Below are 23593 nucleotides of genomic sequence, written 5' to 3'. Positions count from 1 at the left end.
ATAATGGAGAATAAGGAGGTTAGGGGGAGTAAAATGACCCACAGCTAATGATAGGCTAAAGTTGTGCTGTCATGCAACACAAAATGTTTGAGAATGGAAAATAATTAATGTTGAGTAAAGAATAGAGATGAGATTATTATAATGAGATACAATGTGCTCTTCAGGCCATCCAGAGGTCAGTGTTACTTGGTTCCAGATGGTTATGAGTAAGTAAGAATTGTGCTACTATAAAGTAAAAATAATGCAATGGAATACAGTCAGTTTCACAGTGACCTAGAGGTTAATGGTAGTTGCTCTTAGTATGTTTACAAAGGTTTAAAAGAGATGTACAAACCGGAGGTTTTCAAGTCTAGAGCTATGGTATTAAGGAGACTAGTGTCATCTCCATATTACCGAAGAAAGTAGTTTCAAGAATACTCTGCTTGCCTTTACTGCATATCTGGACAGCATACTTTAATGGAGACTTTCCTTTCCCTTGAACCATATATTATTTGTATGTCACGCTCTGAGAACGTAAGACATCACTATACTGCAGGAACAGGCGTATTCTTGGGTACCATGTTACTGAAACAGAGCCCTTGGGTAACGGTGAATCTCTTAGAATGCACCTTCCAGAAGACAACAGATCTAGCAGCAGATCAAGTTCTGTGTTCAAGAGGTATTATGATTCCACATTGCATGGCCCTGCCGGTTTGAATTCTCATTTGGTTTTGATTCTGGAGGTCATATAGTCTGATCATGACTCAGATTTATGTTTTTTAATATAGGAGGAACAACAGTTAGGCTTGATAGCCTAATATAACTGCATGACTGAAGTTTTTCCATAGTTAATCATGTCTTTCCATTAATCACATGTGTATGAGTATATGTATGTCTGTGTAGTACTACATTCAGGCAGCAGATGAGGCATCCACATCTCCCTTGGTGGGGATGAGACACCCAAATATTTCCTGTCTGCTTCCAAAAATGTTTAGCTTTCTGTGGTACAAAACAGAAAAAAATGCCACTAACATTAATAATGGGCACTTTCACACATGTTAAATAATCAATCCAGTTCAGCAACCATTCTATACCTAATTGGAGAAAGTAGACCTTTACTAGTGTATGTTCTAACTAGCATGTAGTTCTGGGTGGAGAAGAAGTTCATGTGTATAGGAAACATGCAGATTAGTAGTTCAGGCCAGTAAGATGTGGGAGTAATAGGCAGTGACTTGAAATTTAGCAAGAAGGCTGGTGTAGGGAAGGGATATGATGGCCTTCATAGCTAAGGAATTAAATCCAAAACTTTCCATTTGTACTATAAGTTAGCTTTTCTTCACTGGATGTTTGCTTCTGATATGTAAATTATATAGAACTTTTTCCTGTCCATTCTGTTATATATTTATTGTATGTGTGCGGTGTGGATGATAAGCTTGAAATGATACTTATTTGACTCTGAGTAAACCAACACGTCTTAGTCCAGAAGTTCAGATTTATTTGCTTTCCATGAAGAGATTTATACCGGTCTATTGGCCTGATAACACGGAGTACTCTTTAATGGACATACTATTGTGATTTCTCCATAGCCATTTACTAAGTTTTATGTTGGTCAACATATCCACTGTGGGGCAAAGCACTGGTAAACGTGTGTCCTTGAAAGGTTAAAAAATGTATTATATGTAAAATGGATGTCCCCATGTTCTGTCTTACAGGTGTTTTATAAACATACTAGTAATCAAACCCGCTGTCAAGGAAGCAACTGCGAGCCACGCTTGTCAGCAGGGTGGGAATCGGCCGGGCCAATCGTCTGTCCGGAAGAAGGGGCCAGTCAGGCCCCTTCCTCATCACGGACAAAGCCCTCCCACCAAGGGCTTAACGAATTATTTAGTCTGTGGCGCCTGCGGTGCCGCGGGCGTGTTAAGGATAGGCCACAACAACAGCATCTAAAACAAAGTCATAAAATAATTACAGGAGGGCTGGACTTGGGGGGAGTATGTTACTTCCATTGCCCTGAAATTCATGAGTTCAATATAATTATTTAAGCACCGTCATTGATTGCTAGGCATTGAATCAAGTCTTAAACTCCAAGATGGTGATTCAAGGCTTTCCATGCCAGACCTGTTGTTCTATAGTTCAGTGGCCAGAACTGTATGTTTAATTGAGCTAGCTTTGAACTCTGTCCAAGACATTTGAGCAGTTAATCATGCCTCCACTGTACTTAACTCTGTTCCATAAGTTCTCAAAATATTCTGATCTTCATAAACCTAACCATTCTTTCTCCAAAATTTGTTCACCTTTTACCAATCCAATGAATATAGTAAAGTGTGCAGGTATACAAATATGGATTAAGATAGTGTAAAGGGTGTAGTTTTGAAAGGAGCTCAGAACTCAAAGAACAAGATTGGAACATACAATGTAGGAAATTATTACATCATGCAAATCATGGATGTTAGTTTCTCAGCAACGTGGCATCTTTACCAAAATAACCCCCCACACCAATTTTATAGAATGTTCAGTCAGGAGGGGTATAAATATGAAGAAGGGGGGGGGATTCTGTATAGGAATTTAAACCACCACTTTTTGGTGGTTTAAATGACCACTGTTTTTGTTCCCCTTACTATGGACAATGGTGCATTCACTGTCTAGGCAAAACTGGCTAGGAAGTTGTTATCAATCTCTCTTCCAGATAAAAACTGGAAACCTAACTAGAGAGAAAAGGGCCAAACACTTCCTTCTACAACCAACCCTTCCCCATCTTGAAAGCAGCCCAATATGTAATTTAGGGTTTTTTTAAGTCTAAGATTAGAGTTCCTAATCATGGATTCCTAAGACATGTCTGGTTTGACTCTTTCTGTGAAAAAATCCAGTCCTCAGTGTGTTGGTCATGATAGAAGGTAAAAAAACCCAACAAATCCTTCATTTAGGAGTAAAATACTTTATATTTTATTCTGATAGAATGTATCTAGTTGTTGGTGTAATATGTAAACAAAATTCAGTTAGTTAGTGAGTTCTACTTTAGTATGACCAAAGGCAGGGGGAGCCTAGAAGTAGGCCAGAGGTTTCTCAGACTGCTGCTGTCCTTCACATTTTCGTGAGAGTTGTGCTGCTTCGGATGATTGTGCTATCAGTGGGATCTGTTCAGATTTCCCCCTCAAGTGTTCCACCTGTTCTGGCTTGTTGGGGGTGTGTGTTGTTTTTTGCACATGAACTGAAGTGTTTAAGCATTTCAGCAACCTTGTTCATCTTTACATGAGTGTAACCCCATTTACTCTTATGTAAAGCATAGCAGCTGATGCACAAAAGATAATTTATTTGCACCATTGGCTTTAGTATCGAAGAGAGTGACATGACATGTGGAGAGAGAGGTAAGGTAATGGAGCCATTGATTTCTTGAGAGCAGAAGCAGAGAGAGAGAGAGAGAGAGAGAGAGGGAGAGAGAGAGAGAGAGATTCAAATGGTTAAAAGGAGGAGCCATATAAATGGTCTGCAAACAAAACCCCAAAATGGTTAGTAAATTAATGTCATTCCCACCCTGATGCTGGCATCACCTGGACTAGTAGATCGGCTTACCCTTTAGAAGAAGAGTTGGTTCTTATATGCCCCTTTTCTCTTCCTGAAGGACTCTCAAAGCAGCCTACATTCGCCTTCCCTTTCCTCTCCCCACCACAGATACCCTGTGAGGGAGGTGAGGCTGAGACAGCCCTGATATTACTGCTTGGTCAGAACAGCTTTATCAGTGCTGTGGCGAACCCAAGGTCACCCAGCTGGCTGCATGTGGAGCAGGAGGAGGAGGAGGAGTGTTAAAGGGGTCAAACATATCCAGCTTCCCTAAACACTGTGAGATACAAGCTGTGCTAGGAGCAACTCCCGTAAGAGTTATGGGTGGAGCACTGGGTGCACGGGTTACTGTAACTATTTGCACAGGTCCTGCAATAGGGCCTCTTTTCATATACTTTTCTTTCTTCTAGGCATTTTGCTCACAGTTTTACATATGGATACAAATTAACGGTGTGTGTTTATCAGATGGGCTGCTAAAGGGAGGTGCTCAGCTGTAAAGTACTGACTTGATGGAGGTGGTAATAGTTTTTGTCATTTTTCTCATGTATCTAAATGGTTGTGGGTTCTGGCATCTCTGATGTCCTAGACTGTTAAAGATCTTAAAGGTAAGAACCAGAACCTTGAATCTGATTTGGTATCCAATATGGAGCCAGTTCAGTTAAGCAAGTACAGGTTGTATGTGGGTCCCCATAAGGACCCGTGCTACTGCATTCTGGACCAGTGGGAGGTTCTGAGTTAATGTCAAGGGTACCCTATGAAGACTGAGTTACAGTAATCTAATCTGGAGGTGTCTATTGCATGGATCACTGTGACTAGGTTGGGCATCAATAAAGAGGGCACCAACTGCCACACCTGGTGGAGATGATAAAAAAACCTGGTCACTGGGTAGCCTGTGGCCTCTGCCACATATGGACACTTGTGTGCATAGTGCCCACACCCCCATCAGATGATCTGGTGCCCTTCAGCCTGGGGCTGCTGCTGATGCATGGGAGTGGCACAGTTTGTGGATGATCTCTGGCTTGACCCCCAGCACCGTGGATCACTCAGTGGCTTTGGCCAGAGGCAGCTGCTGCTATACAGTTATCTTGGGCTTTGCTTGGTCCAGATCCTGCTGTGCACGTGGCCTTGCCCCTGTGCCACTATCCTACTTCTGCAGGCGGGGAGGTTAGTTCAACATCTTCTCATTCCCCTTCTATGGTGGCTCAGGAACATGGGCTAGTTTTTACCCTGGGGTCCAGGCTTACAGTAGTAGGAGCAGAGTGGGGAAGGGGCTTGTCCCCCTTCAGGCAGTGCAGGATACTGAACTTTTGGCTCTGCAGTCTGCCCATGTGGGTTTTCCTCTGCACCTCCACGGGGCCTTGTAGTGAGCAAACACCAGCTTGGAGCTTGCCAGCTGCTGTCCTTTGTAAAATTTGTATCTCCAGTACCTGGCATTACATTTTATGGTTCACACAGCCCAGCCCGATAAAGTGACATTTATGTCAGATCTGGCCCTTGTAACAAATGAGTTTGACACCTCTGGTTTAGACCTATTTGTTGGGCTACTTTCACGAATTCCATGTATTCATGCAGTACAGCAGAGTAACATTGGCTGTATTCCGCACATGTGCATTCTCATCCTGATGGGAGTTCTACCTTCCGTCCTCCCCCTTCCCCACAGACATGTTGTTGCTGCACACAGCTTGGCAGTCAATTCTATAAATAAACAGCAAGCAACTCAATCAATCAGCCATTGATTATAAACAAACTCTATTTTTAACTGTCTTACTATTTGGTGCTAATTTAAGTATATTTTACCAGCATTATTTCATGTACACACTTTTGTTGCATCTTAGAGGAGTCACATCATTTAATTACCTGACCCAGCTGTTCATGACCTTGGTTAGAATAATCATGGCTACTGCAAAAGCCCCCATAAAGCAAGGGAGCCAACATCCATCATCATAGCAATGGCACAGCTGCAAAGCTGCTTGACAGACATTCAAGGCAGATGGTAGATGGGCAAAGAACATGATGCCCCACATAATAATTTCAAACAATGTATTTGCTCCACTCCAGTAAAATCAAAGCCCTTTCAGTAGCATGGCTTCTCTCACAGGCCTTAATGCTTGATCCCTGCACTTTAATATAGAAGAAGAAGAAGAATTGGTTTTTATACCTCCACTTTTCACTGCCCGAAGGGGTCCAAAAGCAGCTTACAATCACCTTCCCTTCCTCTCCTCACAGCAGACCCTCTGTGAGGTGGGTGGGGCTGAGAGAGCCCTCATATTCCTGCTCAGTCAGAACTGCACTATCAGGCTGTGACAAGCCCAAGGTCACTCAGCTGGCTGCATGTGGAGGATCGAGGAATCAAACCCAGCTCGCCAGATTAGAAGCCACCACTCTTAACCACAACACCAAGCTACATTTTATAACAAAATTATTAAATTATTTTATAACAAAATTATTTTATAATTATTTATAATTATTTATAATAATTATAAATTATTTTATAACAAAATTATTAAACAATTGGAGGTTGCCTATGAAGCAACCTCAACTGGTATAGAGTCAAGTTGCTAAACTAGTGTTTAAAAACCTGCAGTAGTAATGTTTGTTTCTGGACACCCCTCTTTATAATGTGTCCTGAGGCAGGCACACCAATGGACAGGCCTAATGAGATCCATAGACATGGAGTAACTTCAATTACATGTTCAAAGTATGTGAAAAATAAAGGTTAATGCTTATGCCTTTTTAAAAGTCTTTTCCCCTCTAGCAAGACACCAAATAGATTCAAATATCTGTAAACATTAGAGTTTATAAATTATCACTGTTTTTGCCCTGCTTGTGCTTTTCTTTTGACAACAGTCCCTAAAGTATTCAAAAATTACTTCACTAGACTCATGAAGGAGGGTGACAAAAGGCTAATTGATTTGTCCTCCTGTAGTGATCCAGAACGGTGTATGCAAAGATGCCACTGTTCCCAGTCAACTCTATACATGGACTGTCATCTGAAGACTGGGATTTGACTTCATAACTATCCTGTCTATCTCTGTCCACAAGGCACAACAAAAAGGACTCACATTACAGTTAGTTTAGTATTTATTAAAATCTTGAGTATATTTAGTCTAGAAGCAAATATCTGTGCCCATGCCAACACTCATGTGTTGATGAGTCACCTGTCAATAAACAAAGTTTCCCATGGCTTGCAGGATATTTCCCATCAGTCTACTAAGAGGAAAACCCTCACAGCTTCAATGCCACGTCCCTTTCTAAACTCTTGAGGAAGCAAGGCTCTGTTCCATCCTCTGCTCCGTGGGTTCCATTTCCACATTTCCACAACAATAATGGCATGTAATATTAAAAGAGTCATTTCCAATACAGGCAAAATATGAAGGTTCCTAGATGAGCTGGTATCAAATGAGAATTCAAAGTCCAAATGTCAAAGGCATGAATAAAATTTGTTCTCATTGACTAGCTGGGTGTTCAGAGAAACTATGATTATAGGCAGTAAACTGAAGCAAGAGAACCACATAAACAATTGAAGGTCAAAGTGAAGCAGATATTGAAAAAACAAAATACAACAGCAAAAATACTTCCCATCTGTTTCCTGTTAACTAGGCACTTTGGAAACTGGGAAATGGTATATACAAATAGATACTGGGTAACTCTCCTTAGCTAATAAAATACTTAGCATTTACAAAGAGCATTTCGATAGTTCAAAGAACCTCCCACATATTCTTAGGAGCTGTACAACAGTTTGCTGATTCATTGATTAGATTACTGGATGTAAATCCTTTTGATTGATTGAAAAGGCCCCTCTGTGTCTGTCATGCAGTTGATGTAAGTAGTACAGCAAAACTCACTATGTTGTTGTCATATATTGTAATATTCTTGCTGATTGACTGCACAGTTTGTATCATACTTGTAATCTGTCTTGAGTCCCAGTGAGAAAGGCTATAATTTAAAATAAATCATCGTCCTCATCCTCTTCACCAGGGGTAGTCAAACTGCGGCCCTCCAGATGTCCGTGGACTACAATTCCCAGGAGCCCCTGCCAGTCCACGGACATCTGGAGGGCCGCAGTTTGACTACCCCTGCTCTTCACAGTACTTTCAACTGAAAAGAGCACCATATTTTTGTACAGATCCTTGTAATAACCTTATCAGGCCAGTTATCACCATTTTACAGATTAGAGATTGAGACCAAGACAAAGGCTTATTTGCACACAGGACATACATGGCAGAGGTGCGACTGGAACTCGATCAAGATCATTAGGGTTATGTCTGTGGGCATTTGGCCACTGATGCAAATGAGGGCTTCTGCCAGCCAAGGAACTAACCAATCAAAGGAACCTGATCGCTCTGCTTAGAGCCAATCCGATGGCTCTGCTTAGGGCCAATCAGATTGCTCTGCTTAGAGGCAGCAGCTGGCTGCCTGAAAGGTATAAAAGTGCATGAGTTTGCCTGTTTTTCTCTGTTCAGTAGTTGTAGTCTGTTGCTGGAGTTGCTAAATAAAAAGATCTGTTCTGAAGAATTGGAGTCTGTGATCGCTGAACCCGCAGACTTAGTCATTAGGTCCAGGGAATGGTCTGAAAGAGAGGAGATAGGGTTGTCAGGTCCCTCCTGGCAATCAGCAGATGATGGGGGGGGGGGAGATTTACTGGGAGCAGCAGGGTAGCCTGCTCATCCAACCTACAGTGACGTGTCTGTCACTGGCCATGTGGTTCAGAAGTGATGCTTCACTTCCAGGATGCTGAGGTAACACTCTGGTATCTGGGCAAAAACTCTATGGTAAATTTGACTTCTACCATAGAGTTTTTGCCAAAATACCAGAGCATGACCCATAATGATAGGATCACTTCCAGGTCGCATGGGGAACACATCACTGCACCTGGAAGGACTTTTTTTTCTTTTTCAAAGTAAGTCTCTCCCCCCAACTGGCTAGGTGATCAGTGACAAAGAGGTAGGTCCTAGCACCGGGGAACCTCTAGTAACCCTAAGAATTAGTTCTACTGATGAGCTAAAAAAGTATGTTAACCTGTTTGACCAAATGACTTCCCACAAAGCATGTGGAAATTCCAAGTGCTTGTAAACAGACATTCTCAGTATCTGCCCCTCTGTTGTAGAATAGCCTTCCTGTTAAATCCATGGGTTCAAGGAAGCCAGGACACTGGGAGTGCAATTAGCTCTTTACTATGATCTCAACATGATGTTATAAGAGGCAAAACTGAACTGAAGAAAACCCGCCAACAGCCCCATCTTCTTATATATAAACACAGAACAAAAGGATCTCTCCACCCAGCAACCTTATTGGTCCTAAGCAGAAACCTCTCATTGGCTGTCAACTCTGGCATTTCATTGGCTACAGGACATTGGCTACAATCCTTGTCCCCATTGGCTGTTCCCACAATCCCCAAATGGGATCTCAAGCTCCTGATTGGGTGCCTTACGATCCCAGGTCAGATCCCAGGCTCTGGTCTTCTGGGGAACTGTATACACAACACTTTCCTTGAAGGTCCACCAAGAGTGGGGCATTTTCCAAAGTATATCTTAGTTGGCTTTTCATACAGGAATAGAAGGAGGGTGATATAATGGTCGTTCTAATCATCACAATGGTCTTCAGCCACACTGTTACAAACCGTAAGCATCTGGGTATAGAAAGGCAATAAATCAATTAAATAAATAAGTGAAGGCACAGAGCAGTGTGGTCCATATTCCTCAAACACTGGAGATTTTCAACAGGTATGTTGAAAGTCATTTCTGAGTAGTGTGCAAACACTGAAAGGATGATTTAAGACTTATTTGAAAACACTGATGGCACAAATATTTATTCTGACATTGAAGTGATCATGGGATTATTTACTTTGGAAAGCAGATGTATAAAAAAAAGATGGTTAAAGCAATAGTGCTGCTGGCTATGTTGCTGTGGCATTGGTCATGGTACTCCTGATTATGGTACTCTTTGGCATAAAAATCAAACCAAAGTCAAAGAATCAGACAACCAACTGAAAGATTGTACACTTATTTAAAATATTGCTTTATAAACTTCCAGCACAAAAAAACAAACTATGGATTTGTATCATCGTTCTTTGCAACATTCTGATTTCCTAAAACAGAATGAATAAAATCCAGTAATAATGAACTTTATTTTATTGTGTTATCCTTTATCATTTGTATTTATTATTTTTATTTACTTCATTCACACACCACCTTTCTCCCAATGAGGACACAAAGTTGCATACATCATCCTTCTCGTCCCCATTTTGTCCTCATAACCACCCAGTGAGGTAGGTGAGGTGGAGAGTGAGGTTTCCACGCCAGAGGAGAGATTCAAACCTGGTTCTCCCAGATCCTAGTCTGACGCTATATTTATATCCACACCACATTTATTTTTTTTAATGTACCTTGCCTTTCCATCAAAACAGATCTCAAAGGCAGCTCACAACTTCATTTAAAACCAACTTATTATAATAAAACAGGTCTCTAGAGAGATGGTATATACATTCTCTAAATTAATTAATAGAGCCAAGTAAGGACGTGTTTGCCTGGTACTGAAAAATTATTATATGCTGTTTCTCCAGTCCTTCTTGAGGCAATTTACAATAAAACAAAACCGAGCAGGAAGAAGGTTTTCTAAAGGTGAAGTGCCACCGTGAAGAAAGCCCCATGTCTGATCACCTCCATTTTACCTCTAAAGGCAGAGGCATAGACAGCAGCATCTGAGAAGATTTCTACTGGAAGGCTGAACAATATGTGAGTAGACTGGTTCCACAATTTTTAAGTAGTTACTTTGAATTGTGCCCAGGAACAGATGGGCTGCCCATGTATATTGATTAGCCCATAATAACCTAGATGCCAGATGGATAGAGCTTGAAAGGGAGTTCCGCAAGGCCTGCAAGACGGAGCTCTTCCGCCAGGTCTGTGGTTGAGGCCGGCACGCTAAGGAAGATCTAGACCCCCCCCTCCTGGGTCACTCTGCTGGCGGAATGAGATCTATAACCCCCTTTGTCCACCCCCGGGGATGATGGTGGGTGGGTTTTTAGTTGATTTTTTTCGCCACGGTATATATTTCTGGATTTGTGTCAGATTGTGGTGTATTTTAGAGTTTTAGGGGTGATTTTATTGGGGATTTTATGCATATCGTAACCCGCCATGAGCCTTTTCGGGAGTGGCAGGCTAGAAATTAAATAATAATAATAAACATGAATCTGGGTAGCTAACTTACCCGTGTGTATGAGGGAAGATAACTAATAAATATGATAGGAGCATCTCTAGCAATTACTTCAACCTGGTTTTCCATCAACAGGGCTTGGTCTAGGAACTCTCATATGCATTTCACTTGACTGGCTAATGTCAAGGGAACTCCATCTAACACTGGCAAATTATGGATGATCTCATTCAGACACATAATATAGATGTTTCAGAGCCTAGGTATGACAAGTCAGCCCCATCTAGAACATCGACTTTCCTAAAGAATATGACCTTTCTCTTAATATTTCAGCTTATTCACCATCATCCATCTGACCACAGCATACAAGGATAGCTGGATGTCATCAGAATGTTGATGACACTAAACTCCAAAGCTATGGATGATCTCATTTAATGGCTTAATATAGATGCTAGAGCTTTGGTGACAGAAGAGACTTCTGAGCAATGCTATAGTTTACGTTCCATACAGATGACTCTGTATATTCTGATAAAAAGACTGAAACCAGCTGAGAGTGTGGTCCTGTAACCACCCCCTCCTTTTCCAGATGTCTATGTACTACCAGATGGTCTACAGCATTGAAAGCAGCTGACCAAAAAAATTAACAAGGAGGCCTTGCTGTCCACTGTTGTACTTCGAGATCATCCGGTAGAGCAACCTAAGCTACCTCAGTTCTAAAACCAAGTAAAGGGCAGGTGAATTATCAAGGGATATCTAGAACTGTTCGTCCACCACTCCTTGATCAATTTCCTCCCAAATGAAAAGCTTGACTTAGATCTACAATTGGCAAGATTTTATTGTGTCAAAATGTTTTTTTTTAAATAAAGGCTTTGCTTCAACTTCCTTCAGAGCCTTGAGCAAGCTCCCTTCAATCAGAGAAGAATTTATCATTCAGGCCACTAAATTAGCCCAGCAAGATTTAATTAACCAATATGGGCAAGAATCTAATTTGCAGGTGGTGGCCTTTGCAACCCCAAGAATCTCCTCCATTTCAGTAGGGAAATCAGTCCAGAACTATCCATAGAAAACTGATCAGGAGCATTTGATACTTCTGACTACCTATCTGTAAATAAACTGGCAGATGGTAAAAAAACAATCATGCAAAAGCTTCACTGAATCAAATTATTTTCTGTGATGAGGTCAGATCAAGGTGTCAACAGATCGTCATCATCAACCATCTTGAACAGTTGGTCTGGGCAAGATTCGGCTGGCCTACACTTGGAGGCTCAGGTCTCCTTGGGGGCATGAACTATCTCTTGTCAGCTTTGGCCATTCCTCAGAAAATATGACCTGACTATGATGATCCATGCTCTGAGCACATCTAGGTACAACACACTTTATGTGGAACTGTTTTTGAAATCTATTCAGAAGCTTCAAAAGGTCTAAAATATGGTGGCCAATATGTTGTTGAGGGTTGGAGATAGAGAATGTATCACCCATGTGCTAAAAGCTCTACACTGAAATTACATTTTCTTCTGGGAACAAGTCAAAGAGCAGTGGTGGGGAAGAGTGCCCATTGGGCTCAGGGATTCCTATGCTGATCATCAGTATCCCAAATGAATTAGTGAAAGGGTAGGCAAAGGACTGTGTCCTCCTACACCTTCCAACCTGCCAATTAAGACCATTTTATTTATTTTTTTAATTTATTGACCGCCACTCCCAGTCCAAGCCTGCTCGTGGCAGTTTACAATAAAACGCCAATAAAATACAGTTATTAACCCTTGACAGCATAATTCCTCTTTCCTCCCTCCCAACTTACCAGTCCGGTGTGGGCCAAAAACACCCAACCCCTGCACTCCCTTGCCCAGCTGGCCTCTGTGGGAGGGGGGTAGCATCTCACCTTTAGAACATCTCCCCCCTTGAGACAAGCCTGGTACCTTGTTTCTTTCGGGTGCATGGCCAGAAGCTCTTAATATTGTTTTTACATTCTACTTCAAGAATGAGGACATTTTGTGAATGTTTTAGTGGGAATGCTATGCCCTTGCTGTAAGCATAGGAATCCCTGAGCCCAGTGGGCACTATTCCCCACTACTGCTCAGCTGGCTTACAAGGGGGGAAATGATGCAAAAACTGGGGGGGGGGGATAGCAGCAGCAGCCCGGCATGCTGACATTACTCCCCAACCACCCAGAAGTGACATCAGCCCTTCATTAGGAGACACTGGAGACACTCTGACATTTGTGTAAAATTCTATGGTTAAACTGCTCATATACTAAAGTCTCATCATCACCACTGAGAAGCTGAATTTGTTTACATTGCCAATGAGACCCTCAACTATGGGGGTTGCCATGGGGGACTGGGGACCCTATATTTTAAGCTGCTGAGTAGAGTTTTAAGCTGTTTTATCCCCTGGTTTATTATTGTTTTTATGATGTTAGTTTTATGATTTTATTGTTTTGGTTTGTGAGTCATCTCAAACAGGTCTCTGATGAGGCAACATTTATATATTTAAAATAAATCAATTGCCTTCTCTGGGTAGGGGATTACACAGTGTAAATGCCATGAAAAAGAAGGACTTGGTTCTTCCTGATTTTGTGACAGGTGTTCTTGAGTATTTAGAAACAGCTCCTTGATCCTAAGCATACAGGTATTTCTGAGACTCTGCATATACTATATTCCCATTCTTTGATGCGATTTCTTGCCATTTTTTGCCATTGAGAAACCCCTGAAACATCCCTCAGGCTTTGAGAAACCCCAGAAGTGGCATGATGTGCAGAATATGGCTGGGAAACATAGCTGTGTACACACCCACCCAATGCCCCTCTCCTTCCCATCCCCTCCAAGCCTGTCATTGGCCATTTTGGGAGGGAGGGCAGATGGACATGACCATATATGGTCATAACACCTGATAAATGTTTAACAAATTTAAAATATATATTAAACATTAATTAAACCCCCACCCACTCCGGAAACCCTTCCAGGGCCATCAAGAAACCACAGGGTTTCACGAAACCCTGGTTGAGAAAGCCTGTCGGGGAATGTCAGAGGAAGGAGATTGATTGTTTTGACTGAAGAATTCGTTTTCTGAGGCTGAAAAGGGTGTGGCGAGAGAACAAACACTGAGTAGTAGAAGAAAAAGAACAGAAATAATTTAAGCATGGCTTGACAATTGTAATTAAATAACCAAAAGTTCAAGTCAGGCATTTTTCTTACATACTGCATGATTGATATTTGTACTTTGGGCCCTTTAAAATATTTAAGCAGAAGAGAAATGAAATGATCTGCAACCAGTTAAGGTCATCTACTTAGGACAAAAATGATGAAATATTAAAATGACAGAAACAAATTTCCCAACAGTTAATATACGAAGACTTCATAGAGATGTATTATTCAAAGCAGCGAAACATATGTGACCTCTGGTCTATTGCATAATACAGAAAGGCTTTGAAGGTTCAAATCTGCACAAGTGTAGGTATCAAGGAGAATAAGGAAGGGACAGGACACGCATACCAAGGGCTGATTCTGTCATTTACGGTTTGGTGGGTATTGCAGATGTAAGAATCACTTGCCCCTCCAAAATTTGCACTTGTGAATGCCTCGTGCACAGACCTAACTTTTTTCAGATGTATGGCCTAAAATGAACTCTGACCTGGATGAGTTCTCTCTGTTAGCAGTTTGCATAGTGTGCTTAAAGTTGGAACCAGGGCTGAAAAGGTCAAGACCAGGCACCTATCTTTGCGGCTAAGGATCACCAGCAGATTGGTGCATGTTGAGAGTAATGTCCTCCGGGGACATAATGGAAGAGGCAGTCCTTCTCAGAAGAGATCCCCAGGTCTGATGGAGAGGTATGTTCTGAAGTTCGGTGTTTTTTAGGTGGTAGATCTGCTCGATTCAGATTGAAACAATGGAGTATAGAGAGAGGACTTGCACCCCCACCTGGCTGGGGAAAATATAATGGGTAAAGGTAAAGGTATCCCCTGTGCAAGCACTGAGTCATGTCTGACCCTTGGGGTGACACCCTCTAGTGTTTTCATGGCAGACTCAATACGGGGTGGTTTGCCAGTGCCTTCCCCAATATAATGGGTAGTTTAGCCCATAAAAACATGCACATGATGATAGGAGGGAAATGGCCAAGACTCAGTGACTGGTATCCAGAAATTCATCACTTCAATCCCTGTCATCTCCAGCAAAAAGATCTTAGGTAGTAGACACTGATCAAGATGGTTCTCTGAGACTCTGGATAGCTGCTACCAGTCAAGGCAGACAATAACTCCCTGGACTGGTAGCAGTTTGGTGTAGTGGTTAAGAGTGCAGATTTCTAATCTGGCAAGCCAGGTTCGATTCTGCACTCCCCCACATGCAGCCAGCTGGGTGACCTTGGGCTCGCCACAGCACTGATAAAGCTGTTCTGACTGAGCAGTGATATTTGGGATCTTTCAGCCTCACCTACCCCACAGGGCCTCTGTTGTGGGGAGAGGAAAGGGAAGGTGACTGTAAGCCGTTTTGAGCCTCCTTCAGGTAGAGAAAAGCAGCATATAAGAGCCAACTCTTCTTCTTCTTCTTCTTCTTCTTCTTCTTCTTCTTCTTCTTCTTCTTCTTCTTCTTCTTCTTCTTCTTCTTCTATGACCCAGCAGGCTGACGTTAAAGTGCTAGACTGGAGCCTGAGGTTCAAATTCCCGTCTGCTATGGGTGAATTCCCGTCTGCCAGTCACACACTCTCAACCTAAGTCAACCTCACGGCCTTGTTGTGAGGATAAACTGGGTTCTCACTGGGTGAAGATGTGGGGTGTAATAATAAATAAACGTAAACATGGACAGTTCCCTCTCTGTGCATTTTGAATCCAGTTATGTGCCACACTGTAGATTGCAGCTATATTTCCTGCTTTACTAACTCCTTGAAATCACCTGCTCTTTGTTATCTGGATGTGACCACTGGAACGTACTAGGGTTGGTGCAGAGGCAGCTAGCACAAGGGTGCCTTTGGTACTTGCTTGCCTTCTCTCCCACTAAACCTCTTGATTGCTCAGGAATGCTACCAAGTTATAGTATCATTACAGTAGCAAAAATGAAAATAAATAAGGGCTCAGGGCTAGTAAAATAAATCTGCCCACAGCCAAAGCAGCTCCTTAATGTTTCTATATATTTATAGAGTATGGGAAGAAACAAAACTTTGCAATGTCTGAGGTTAACTACAAACGGAACTAAGGATTACACTTTCTGTAATGCTAACTGTAATAATATAGCTGAGGAAATTCTGTTGTAAACAAATGCTATTTTATATGTATATCACACTAACCGCCTGGGAAATGAGTGTTCCAACCAAGCCGCTCTGAAACAAAATGGTATTGGCAGGGATGTATAGTAAGTGGCCAATTCAGCCTACCCCCGAGTGACTACCATTAGTGTCGCTTAATGCAGCTGTCCCCAACCCCTGGTCCAGAGACCGGTACTGGTCCATGGATCAGTTGGAACCAGGCCTTGGCTCCTCCTCGTCCTCCTCCCCAGCTGCTGCCTTGGGGGCTGCCCTGCCACTCTGCCGCCGGCTCACCTTTGGTGCTCTCCAGTGGCCGCCATGGCTGGGGCTCCCCCTCGGCGTGGCACTGTGCAGCTGCTGCTGGCAGCACCCCAGTGGGCGGCAGGAGGTCAGGGGCACCGGCAGGAAAGTAAGTGGAGCTGGGGCTCAGGCAACAACATCCCTCAGCAAAAGACTACCCCCCCCCAGGCCTCAGTAAAATTGTCAAGCGTTGACTGTTCTCTGGTGATAAAAAGGTTGAGGACCACTGGCTTAATGAACTGAAAGTGCATTATTCAGCAAGTGTGAAAGTGCTCTGTATAGTGATATAAGTGAGAAGCATTAGTGAACACAGAAGTTCCCATACCCAGTATATGATTCTGTTTGACCACTGCTTCAAGCTGCTGCCCAGTTATATGTTTCAACAATCCTGAGAGATCTCCCCTAAAATTTGAATTTTTCTTAACAACTACCTGATGAATAGTTCTGATAAAAGTGAAATCTCGGATGATGTTTCATGTCATTTTGGTTTGTTGTAATACAACGTATTATGTAGATTTTGTTCTTGTCTTTGGTATTCAACAGTTTCTGTGAAATACCATGTACTGAGAGTTTGGTGTTGTGGTTAAGAGCAACAGCCTCTAATCTGGAGAACTGGGTTTGATTCACCACCCCTCCACTTGCAGCCAGCTGGGTGATCTTGGATCTGTCACAGTTCTCTCAGAGTTCTCTCAGCCTCACCTTTCTCACAGGGTGTCTGTAGTGGGGAGAGGCAGGGTAGGCAATTGTAAGCTGCTTTGAGACTTCTTTGGGTAGTAAAATGTGGGGTACAAAAAAATCCAGCTCTTCTTCTTCTAGATATTAATGTTCAAATGAGTCTCTGTGGTGTTTCATAGAATTACAATCCAAAACGTGTTTTCAAACAGGGAAATCCTGCTCATTTCAGTGGGATGTAGTCTTATGAGTATATTTTTGAGCTTGGCGTATTAGCTTTTTCATTGTTACATTTTTATGAATACCTTCCCTTTAGATGCTTCTTTTCTTGCCTGGTTACAAAATAACTTTAGTTGGAAGACTAGTGCATATCCTATTTTGCCCACATTGTTTAAAATAAAAAGATAAAAAGAGCAAAAAGCTACTGGAAAAAATACCGAAAGAGGAGAATGAAGCCAGAAGGACAAGTACTTTAAAGGTGACCTTACTAGGTTCATGTTTACAGGAGAAGCAGTCATACTTTCTAGGTGGCTGATGGGGAGCAATAATGCCAGTATCACAAGAAAGAGAACCTTTTCTTCAGAAAGGGGTACATCTGAAATAACTGAAATGGCTATTTCAAGTATTGGTAATAAACTGTTTCTCTCCTCTTCAGTGAGATGCTACCTAATCTCAAGAAGTAAACTGCACAATAGAGATACGATTGCTATAAGAGACTCTGAACATCGTCACATAAAACATTAAATGGTTGCTGCCGTTTTCCTGAATATAGACACCAAGTGCATGAGGAAAGCTGTGATCAAGGTGTCTCCCCTGCCCCCACTCCCAGCGGCAGCAGGGAGACCAGCAAGAGCGATGGGCCTCCCTCCGGGGTGGAGGCTGCCAGCATTCCATGTGTGGACACGGCAGGCAGAAAGACCTCCTTTGGGAGCTCTCTTCCACTGAAAGAACCAAAGACATCACCTTTTCAAAACAAAGCAAGATATTTTAAGCAGTCTCGATGTTGGTAAAGGAAAAGGTAAAAGGTAAAAGGTAAAAGGTAAAAGGTAAAAGGTAAAAGGTAAAAGGTAAAAGGTAAAAGGTAAAAGGTAAAAGGTAAAAGGTAAAGGTATCCCCTGTGCAAGCACCAGGTCATGTCTGACCCTTGGGGTGACGCCCTCTAGCGTTTTTATGGCGGACTCAATACGACTCACTCAATACAAGGTGGTTTGCCAGTGCCTTCCCCAGTCATTACCCAGCAAGCTGGGTACGCATTTTACCGACCTCGGAAGGATGGAAGGCTGAGTCAACCTTGAGCCGGATGCTGGGATTGAACTCCCAGCCTCATGGGCAGAGCTTTCAGACTGCATGTCTGCTGCCTTACCACTCTGCGCCACAAGAGGCTCGATGTTGGTACCCAGGGCTAAAGCAGAAAGCACTGCTACCTGCTCAGAATCCCCAGGACAGGCCACAATCACATTGTCCATACCAGTCTTCTATCAACTCCCCATTCTTTGTACATTAAATATTTCTCTGAATCTTAATGCGTCTTTTAGCACTGGTTTTAAATCAGATCTCCCTTTAATAAGTGTAAATGGCTTTGGGTTCCAAGTCTGATGTTGATCACTATTTTATATTTGTAAATACAGAGACTTAAAGCACACACACACACACATCTTTATTTCAGGCTTTTGTCACGGCCCTCATACCTGTTTTCCTTGGGGATCACCACTGCCAAACTCCTACAAAATATAATAAAAAGTCTTGATGAAAAAAAATAGAGGAAAACCATGTAGAACTGTAGCAGAAGGATCCACTGAGCTAGACTCCTTTGCGTTCTAGCAAGATCCAGTGTTACAAATGTTCTTTCAATACAGTAAAGTATATTGTCAAATATCCTTGGAGCAGAGAAGAGTACATCAAACTGGCCAGTTTCTGAACTCTTGGAAGGCATCAAGGGATTTCAGGGAGATTTCAGTCTGTTGGGAATGTCTTCATCCAAGTCCTGCTGAAATGACTAGAAATTACAAATTTAATCTAGCTGCATGGATTGCATGGTCTAGTTCAGGGGTAGTCAACCTATGGTCCTCCAGATGTTCATGGACTACAATTCCCATGCATTTGCTGGCAGGGGCTCATGGGAATTGTAGTCCATGGACATCTGGAGGACCACAGGTTGACTACGCCTGGTCTAGTTGACAGGGCACAGGGCAAGTACACAACCGTGATAACTAATGTACCTCAAGAAATCTTAACACTTGGCCTATTTTCAAAACTCAGCTTTAAAATGCTCAGAAGGATATTGGCTACTAAATACTGTCATCATGTGTTGCTGATCTGAAAAATCCATACTGACTGGATTTGAAATATTAATTATGATAGAATATATCCGTTCATCACTAGCTGTTAGCCAAAACGCTTGCAGGATGCAACTTCACACTAACTGTAGCTTCTGTGGACATTTAGAGATTGGGAGCTTGAAAACAGAGACTGAGATCCTAAACCCATATCTGGGATTCACTGGTTCCCAGTTTGCAGCCACGCAGTGAACACTTAAGGTCCAATCATGGGCCTCCATTAATGGCCAATCACACATTTTGGTAGGAGTCATGAATGTATATATAAATTCCCCATTTCTGATTATCTGTGTTCAGTATTTTCTGGTTCCAGTAATGTTGGTGGTGGTTGGAGTTCAGCATCCATGTCTTACTGAACCCATGGATTTAATATTAAGATGTTTGCTATTTTCTTTTAATTGGCAGAAACAGGTACATAAATTAGTACTCCGTAATTATTTATGAAGCACACATTTGAACACATTTAGGTTTTGTGGTTTGAGAGATCTGATCACAGACCTCCTTCACTTTTGTCTAGTTGAATGGTCTGACTGTAATCCTCCTGCCTTTTTTCTCAACACTTCCAGATTAATTTAATGTGAGCTTTCTCTTCCCTCCTGTCTCTTTTTCTGTGAGCTGCCACAGCATTTATATGACTATTGTCTATGAGTAAGCTTCCCTGCCCCCCCCCCCAAAAAAAAAGCTGCTTGCTGAATCTGGTGCAAAAAAGGCTATCTTGAGGAAGCTGCTGAGTAGTGAAAGAAACAGTAGCATATAGAGCTTCCTGATGAAAAAAAAACAGAGACATTGGTTCTTAATTTTTTTAAAGAGCCCAGTGGTTAATTTACTCTGTGTATTGCAGAGGAAAATAAAGCCTTGCTCTAGAAATGACCGAATCACGTAGAGCAGTGATCCCCAACCCCTGTTCCGGAGACCGGGACTGGTCCGTAGATCAGTCGGTATCGGGCTGCAGCTCTGTCTAAGAAGTTAGGTGCTTCAGCCCACCAACATCGACCCAACTTTGCAGAATTCCAGGTCACAAAGCTCCCCTTCTCCATTTCTGCTCTGACTAGGACTCCCTCATCTCACCTCCAGAAGCGCCTTATTCCCAGGGCAGCCCACACAACTCCGTGGCAACAAGGTTCCTGCCCGCTGCCTTCAGCAACCACAGTGAAAAGAAACGGAGTCCAGTTTGCTCCCCCATCCTTCTAGTCCATTTGCCCAATCAGAGGAGCTGTAGCAGCCGCCAGCTAAGCCCGCCCCTCCAGCACCATCCAATGATGGGTCCTCTAGTAGACTCCCCCCCCCCCCGGGCCTCAGTAATATTGTCAAGCGTTGACTGGTCCCCAGTGATAAAAAGGTTGGGGACCACTGACATAGAGACTTTAACTTGAGAAAAAGTATGTGAAAGGCACTGAATACTCCAGAGATGCATGTAAATACTAAACATTATTATTTAGTGTAAAGATTTCTTCAGCTCCAGGTTGCTTCTTTTGACTAATGTGGCTGTCAAATTCATGGCAATATAAACTTGATGGCACAGTTCAATGTGCCTGCTTGACACAGCATTATGACACCTGTGCATGGATTTTATTGTGACATTTGGAATGATGTGATTTGATTTTAAATCTGAGGCTGTGAGATGGTCACACTTTCCCTTGTTTCTTCCACTAGGTTGGATTCAGAGTAAAATTTCTGTCAGTGCAATGGAACTTTCCTAGCTTCCCTGTCTCACTACAGCTGATTGAAATGCCCCTTCTGTGGAATGGCGGACCTAGATGCAGTGGGAAGGGGGAACAGTGGAAATTGCCAATGTAATCAGGATCTTGCCCACTATCTCAGAATCACAGAATCACAGAATCATAGAGTTGGAGGGGGGCATACAGGCCATCTAGTCCAACCCCCTGCTCAATGCAGGATCTCCCTTCCATTTCTAGTAGTTGTTCAATCTATCTGATTTTGCATTGTTGCAAAAGTTAACTGCTGAAGTTAACACAAATCCTCCTGGTTGATTTTGCTTTTGGTTCTTTCATTTTCTCTTTAAGTCTTGCCTGCTTAGAGGGCTAGATTTTGATTGACTTCTAGGTATAATTGTTCCAAAAGTTTAAATAGCAAAGTATTTATTGAAGAAGAACTGATGTGGCTTGAGAAAGACCATGTTCTGAGCTTGGATTAAATCATTCTTTCTCAACCAGGATATTGGGAAACCCTAGGGTTTCTTGACAGCTCTGTAATGGTTTCCTGAATGGATGGGAAGTCATTTTTATATATTTAAAAATGTGTTAAATGTTTATTGGATGATATGACCATATGTAGTCATGTCACCCCCCCCCCCATGGCCAATGATATGCCTAGAGGGTGTGAGAAGGGGAGGGGCCCAGGGTAGGCATGTACATAGCTATGCTACCCAATCATATTCTGTATGATTGCACCACTTCTGGGGTTTCTCGAGGCCTGAAGAATGTTTAAGGGGGTTCTCAATAGTAAAAAACCTGAGAAAGCCTGGATTCGACTGAAGTGGGAGAGAAAGCAGACTGAAGGGGATAATGGCAGAGTGACAGAAAGGGGTTATAAAAAGTCTATGGTGCATATAGTCAAAGATAATCTTATTCCATGTGTTCTATTCCCACCCCACCCCCCATTCTCAATGAACTAGAGAACAACTGCTTCAGAATATTTACAAACAACCAGACTGAGAGGGGGAAAAGTTCATATCCATAATTGATGAAAAGTTCATGGCCACTACACTTATCAAAGGAAATGCCACAGCTGAGCTGATTCACCAGCTCAAACTGAACTTGAACCAGGACTGGGTGCTTGTTGCTGCATTTGAGAACTCAGCCAAAACAATGTTTTGCAGAGTTCTAATTAGTCAAAAATGAAGCCTTCAGAAGACCAGTTTTTCTACTGCTCTTTGTCACCCTCTACTTCATTATCCAGATTAAATGAAGGAAGGTTACAGCATTTTTGCAGCTTAATTTATTGCCTTAAAGTATTGATTATATTTCCTGTCAACATTAGGCTATTTTAATAGCTATCGCTATTCTAAAAATACAAAGCCAAAGTGTGGCCAGAATCTTAGGCTGCATCCAAACATCACTAGATATTATGGCATCAGTAATGTCGTAGAAATAATTCACAGCTGTGTGCTTGAATGCACAGAATAATCCAAATACGAAAGACTACTACAGATAGTGCCATAACATGAAGATGCAGCTTTAGTGCTAAAGTCCTAGAACAGATAAAGGAACTACAGTGGTAACATGTGGGAGCTCTAGAGTGTTCATGGAAGTGAATGGGTCTGCTAGGGATAGACCTTCAGGTCATGGCAATTCCTCTTTTCTTGAATTATAGATGTTGCAATGCTCATCCAGTACAGATTTCTGCATTATAAGAGGCTGGGATGGGATGTTACCTTTAAAATGAAACAGATTCATTAGCAGGTTTCTGAGTAGTTCCTCTAAATATAATGGAAGCTGTTGGGTGAGGCAATGTTGTGGATTATATTTCCCACAAAATACAGCTCAAGTTCACATTTGTAAAATCAGACATGACTTACCAGTTTCCATTTTCTCCATCAACAAAATGATGTTTTAGATATCTACGTACGCATGATTAACTCCATCTTTCAGGTGGCAAAATTGGGAGCAAAAAATCAAATTCTTCTTTTCCCCCTGAGACCCTCAATTTCTAGCCAAGCCCCTCAGTTTCCATTATTACAGGATTCCTTACTTTACAAACCTCAGTGATCACAAATTATTTCTCTCACATATCCCTTCCATTGGAGCAATACTTTCTGGTTTAACAAAACATGGAGACTGTAGCCAAATAAATTGAATGATAATAAATGGGTTATCTGTACTCATTTTGTTGAAAAATTAACACTGGGGATGCTTGGCGAGTCTTAACTCAGATCTAACATTCAATCAGAACTATTTTAAAAAAATCTTTCACCAACAATCTATGAAATATAACATCAGCCATTAGGTTTCTATGAATTTTATATTAATATAAATTTTAGATCTAGATCTAGGCACTGAATGGTACAAGGTGATCTGTATCTCATGTTGCTTCTCTTCCCAGAATAATCACCAAGCCTGTCTCTCTTAAATAAATTTATACAATGGAAGTCATTTATTGACTTGTGTAAAAGAAGCAAGGTATTATTGCCACCAAGCATATAGCTTGAAATTGGGTATTGATATGGAACAGAACAAAGTACCTCTCTGAGGGCCTTCCGAAGGAAGGCAAAAACAGCCATTTAGATATATAGTTTTCTGCATTACAGACCAGAGCTGTACAAGCAAATACTTCAGTCAATATTTTGAATTACCAAATATACAGTAAAATGGGTTTATCACAACAGGCAATTACATTAAAAGCAGGCA

This window comes from Paroedura picta, chromosome 10 (assembly GCF_049243985.1).
Source record: "Paroedura picta isolate Pp20150507F chromosome 10, Ppicta_v3.0, whole genome shotgun sequence".
NCBI lineage: Eukaryota > Metazoa > Chordata > Lepidosauria > Squamata > Gekkonidae > Paroedura > Paroedura picta.
The sequence above is the reverse complement of the archived record's forward strand: the minus strand, read 5'-3'. Positions refer to the sequence as shown.